The sequence below is a fragment of the Parambassis ranga genome, chromosome 22 (assembly GCF_900634625.1).
Source record: "Parambassis ranga chromosome 22, fParRan2.1, whole genome shotgun sequence".
NCBI lineage: Eukaryota > Metazoa > Chordata > Actinopteri > Ambassidae > Parambassis > Parambassis ranga.
Genome location: NC_041042.1, coordinates 18,372,978 through 18,378,977, shown reverse-complemented (window position 1 = coordinate 18,378,977; position 6,000 = coordinate 18,372,978).

Below are 6,000 nucleotides of genomic sequence, written 5' to 3'. Positions count from 1 at the left end.
TCGCGGAGTATGGAACCAGCTTCAGGATTCAGGGGGATGGCAGTTCAGCTGTGTTGCGTCCTAATCCGACTTTTATACCTAAGAGCATCACTAGCTTTTTCAGGTCCAGGGTGATAACGTTGGATGTTTTTTCCCTCCTCCTCACAGCTCTGATAAGGAGAGGGAGGACATCTCATCTTTTCTGTCCGGTGCGCGCGTTGTCCTGTTATGTTGCGCGCACAGCTGCTGTGCGCCGCACGCAGCGTCTGTTGGTGCATTACAAAGTTCAGTCTTTGGGTTCTATTTCGTATAGCGATAGCCTTAAAGGGCTGCGCCTATACTCATAGAATCTGGGGTTACAATACGTAACCAACGTTTTCCCTTGTCTGCTCAGCGCCTGTCACACTGGCTGTGTGAAGCAATCTCACAGGCTTATCTTTCATCTGACGCTGTCCCTCCAGACAGGATCAGGGCACACTTCACCAGGGGGATCTCATTCTCCGCGGCTTTGCACAGTGGCTGATATCTACTCTGCAGCATCCTGGTCCTCCCCCTGTTCATTTGTGCGTTTTTATCCGCGGGATGTTTCTGGGTTATCCATGACCCGCGCTGTTCTGGGTTTTTTGTCAGAATGAGCTGTGCTGTGTTCCTCCTCCCGGCCTGTTGGCGGGTGGGGCACGTCTCTCTCCCTGTGCTTCCTTCCTCTGTTTTTTCGGCACATGGTGATTGTGTGACTACAGTGCTGTGTTATTGTTTTTAGTGTAGTGATCTGGCAGGTGTGTGGTTATGCTTGTGGTACCGTACAGACCCAGTTAGGCATGGACTACATCCTGCTTCGCCTTTTAACCCACTAGCGATAGCGTTAAAGGGCGAAGCCTATACGAAATAGAACGTTGGTTACGTATTGTAACCACAGATTCTATGAGTATAGGCGCAGCCACATGTGTCCTCCACAGTGATTTCTTCTCTTGTTTTTATTAAACTCATGAACAAAACACGGATCCAACAAAACCAAAAAATAACTTGCTGCTTGCCAGCTCCACAAAAATGTAACGTAAACTTAACTTGGCTTGTCCTCCACTTTCTCACATTCACCTCACGGTATCACATCCCATCACACGGTCAGAAAACCGTGCGCTCCTCTCGGCTCCTCTAGCCACACTACTTCTCCTACCTGAATCTTCTCAACTCCTACGCCATCCACCCCTCCTTCCTCTCGTTAACCTACACGCCCTATTTTCTTCTGACCATGTAACTAATAACAATCGTATAAATTTGACTAAATTATAATCATGCACATTGCTTACTTCTTACTTTAATAATTACTAGTATTAAATGTCAATGTCAAATCACATTACCATAAACTGGTTCATACGGCTCCTACATTCATCATCAAAAGCCTCTCTCACTTCTAACATCAATTGCAAGGCCTTCTGAACAGCGCCATCTTGGCCACCTTGATCAGTTCTATCAAAGCTATAGTTATTGTGTCCTGCTTAAAATTTGCAGATAGAGAATGAGCAAATAAAGACTGTGAGACAGGTCGACGATGTCAAAACCTTGTGCACGAATGGCAGGGGCAGAATAAAATCTCTCTCTCATACACACACACTTACAGACAGAAACACACATACAAACAACAGGTAAAAGAAGACAGAGGGAGGTACAGGACCTACAATTTCACACTTTTATATGCCCCGGGTCCAGTAGACCCGAACATCCTGTGTGTAATATAAATGTGTAGGGTACAGTGAGTGGTTATTGAAAATGTGTTTTGATATATGATCATCACAGTAAATGAGCCAAGGCCAGTGAATCTCAGCTTGAAATAATAATTGGTGGCCCCTAGTGGGTGTGCAGTCCCTAGATGGTTTGTATGTCATAAGTCACAAGGACCTAGAAAAAGGGAATATGACAATTTTTAGTTGCACTGCAGTGCGATTTGAAGTGAAACACTAAAATGGATGAGTTCCAAGATAAAGACTATACTGGACTGTCCCTCTCATCCGCTCCACACTGTGCTGACCAGCTACAGAAGCTCGTTCAGCAACAGACTCCGACTCCCATGATGCACCACTGAGAGACACAGGAAGTCATTCCTCCCTGTCTCAATCAAACTACTGAACTCTGAACTGTAACAGTCACTCAGACACTGTACATTCATATCTTCTGTACTGTGGCCGGCTGTGCAGTCACGTGACAGTGTGGAAAAAGATCCAAAGCCTCACTCGTCCACTACTAGTAGAAACACCAATAACACCATGAATAAATCCGCTAATAACAAATGATATGCAGACGTATGTTGAAGGAGTTCATCCAGCTTGTGTTTTCATCAGGCTGGTTTTGAGTGTCATACAGTAACACTGCTGTGAAGGATGACTGTAACAGAAATGAGTCTTCCTCTGGCTGTGTTAAAGGCCTCTCTCTTGAACCAGGATGACTTACAGCATTGATGGAACAATGCATTCTGAATGATACCAGTGAACTGGACAAGGACGTGTCCACACAAACACCTTCTGCATAAATCATCATTTTCTAAAGTAGAAAAGGAGAAACACAAATATTTGATAACTGATTTAATATTATACGTTAGTGGTAAAAGTAAAGAACCTTTGCTTCTTGCAGAGGTTTTCTTCTTCTGAGGAAAATGAAACCTGACTACAACAGAACGTTGGTTACGTATTATAACCCCAGATTCTATGAGTATAGGCGCAGCCCTTTAAGGCTATCGCTAGTGGGTTTCATCCCTTCGCGCGCATGCGCAGCACTGAAAGATTTAATCACCGCCCACCTATTACGTGGGCCTCACCTCGGTCTCACCTCGAGTATAAATTGGGCTGAGACCGGACAATCGGCTCCCAAATAAAAAACGGCTTTTTCTTCAGCCAAAAATAGGAACCAGTGAGGCCCACAGCTTAAAGGGCTGCGCCTATACTCATAGAATCTGGGGTTACAATACGTAACCAACGTTCTATTTCGTATAGGCTTCGCCCTTTAAGGCTATCGCTAGTGGGTTAAAGGCGAAGCAGGATGTAGTCCATGCCTCACTGGGTCCGTACGGTACCACAAGCATAACCACATACCTGCCAGATCACTACACTGAAAACAATAACACAGCAGTGTATTCACACAATCACCATGTGCCAAAAAAACAGGAAGGAAGCACAGGGAGAGAGACGTGCCCCACCCGCCAACAGGCCGGGAGGAGGAACACAGCACAGCTCATTCTGACAAAAAACCCAGAACAGCGCGGGTCATGGATAACCCAGAAACATCCCGCAGATAAAAACGCACAAATGAACAGGGGGAGGACCAGGATGCTGCAGAGCAGATATCAGCCACTGTCATCCCTCTGTGCAAAGCCGCAGAGGATGAGATCCCCCTGGTGGAGTGTGCCCTGATCCTGTCTGGAGGGACAGCATCAGATGACAGATATGCCTGTGAGATCGCCTCACACAGCCAGTGTGATAGGCGCTGAGCAGACAAAGGAAGACCCAAAGACTGAACTCTGTAATGCACAAACAGACGCTGCGTGCGGCGCACAGCAGCTGTGCGCGCCACATAACAGGACAACGCGCGCACCGGACAGAGAAGATGAGATGTCCTCCCTCTCCTTATCAGAGCTGTGAGGAGGAGGGAAAAAAACATCCAACGTTATCACCCTGGACCAGCTGAACTGCCATCCCCTGAATCCTGAGGCAGGAGGGGGCCACAGAGAGGGCAGATAAATCACTGACTCTCTTTGCAGATGTTAAAGCCAACAACAAAGCAGCTTTAAGAGACACAAACTTCAGTGAAACTGTATCCAGGGGCTCAAAGGGCGCCCTGGTTAGTGCGCGTAAAACTAACGCCAAATCCCACTGGGGAGCAAAGGAGCGGGACACAGGCCTGTGTCTCCGCACTCCCTTCAAAAAACGCTTCGTTAAAGGATGGCTAAAAACTGTTCTGTCACCAAAACCCTCATGACAGGCAGACACCGCAGCCGCGTAGGCCTTAATTGTACTAAAGGCCAAACCTCTGTCCAGCAACAGCTGGAGAAAAGACAACACAAGAGGCAGGGGGCAGCTGGTGGGATCCACACTCCTGTCAATGCACCACTACTGGAAAGCAGACCATTTTGCAGAGTAAGAGGCTCTGGTAGACTCAGCTCTAGCACCCTGGATAGTCCCCACAACCTCGCGGGAGAGACCCAGTCTCTCTAGGCGCTCCCGTTCAGCGGCCAGACCCACAGCCGCTGGCCTATTATGGGATAGCTCCTGATCGCTCCTCCTGCCTGTGAGAGCGCGTCCCCGCTCCACGGCAGTTCCCACGGACTGCCTGATAACATCTGCTGTAGGCAGGGAAACCACGACGCATTCGTGCGCACTGGCGCCACTAAAATGGCCGACAGCTGCTCCACTCTCACTCTGTCCAGAAACTGAGGGATAAGTGTGACTGGAGGAAACGCATATAGAAGCATCCTGGGCCACGGTCGATGCGCAAAAGCATCCACTCCCAGTGGAGGATTATCCCGTGCGCTCAGAGAAAACCACAGAGCGCACAGCACATTCTCGCGTCTGGAAAACAGATCCACTTGCGCTCTTCCGAACCTGCTCCAGATTTGCCCGGCCAGATCGGGATGGAGACTCCAATCCCCGGAACGAGGACCTCCTCTCGACATCACATCCGCTCCTTTGTTCAGTACACCTGGGACGTACACCGCTCTGATAGAGAGAAGGTGTGTGTGCGCCTAGCGCAGCAGCCGTCTGGCTAAGTTTAACAGCTGGGCGGAGCGCACTCCTCCCTGTCGATTTATGTATGCCGCTGCTGCTCTGTTGTCTGTGTGAATCAGAACATGCTGATTCTGCAGTACATGGGCGAAATGCTGGATCACTTTCCACACGGTGAGAAGCTCCAGCGCGTTTATGTGGAGTGACGGGCGCGCCGGCCACCGTCCTCCCACCACCTGAGACAGACACGTTCCTCCCCATCCTGACAGAGATGCGTCTGTGAACACTGAGATGTGTGACACTGCCCTTCCCAGAGGCACACCTTCCGACAGGACCTGTCGATTCCTCCAATAAGAAAGATCGGGACTTACGGAGGGAGGCACCGACACCATGCGTCTCCGTTGATGTACGGGATCGATGCGCAAACGGATGAACGATCTCAGCAGTCGTCTCATATGAAGCAGTCCCAGAGGAACTACGGCATGACCCGCTGACATCATGCCCAACAGCTGCATGATGGAGAGCGCTGTCACAACGCTGCCAGGTGACACACGATGGAGAAGCGCCGTCAGCGCCTCCACTCTCTGCTGTGAGAGCCGCGCTCTCATCACGGCTGTGTTCAGCTCCACCCCCAGATAAATCACCATCTGAGCAGGGACAGGGGAACTCTTTCCCAGTTTATCATAAACCCCAGGTTTGACAGGTGGCTCACTAGCCGCTCTGTGTGTGACGCAGCTTCCTCTCTGGACCGAGCCAGCAGCAGCAGGTCGTCCAGGTAAAACAGCACTCTCATCCCTGACATATGTAGCGGCCGCAGCGCCGCCTCCACACACTTTGAAAAAGTCCGGGGAGCCAGAGAATAGAAAGGCGATTGTACTCCCACTGGATCCCCAGAAAAGAGAAACGCAGGTATCTCCTGTGTTTAGGAACAACGGGGACGTGGAAATACGCGTCCTTTAGGTCTATGGATGTGAGCCAGTCTCCCTGACGCACACATTCCAGCACCTGATTCACAGTCAGCATGTGAAGCTCATTATTGATTTGTTGAAGTAAGACAGGTCGAGAATGGGCCTCATTCCCCCTGTCTTCCTCGGAACCAGGAAATAACGGGAGTAAAAACCCAGAGTTCCCTGTCCCCGCGGAACCCTGGAAATCGCCTGCTTCACCAGCAGCTCTTCCAGTTCCGTCTGGAGAGCCTGACGCTGGCCTGGGGAGGAGAGAACTGTCTCCAGCTGAATAGTCCATGAATTCAGTTGAGAGGTGACAGTGAGGAATGAAGGGCTTCATGTGTAGGCTAATACTAGTTAATGCA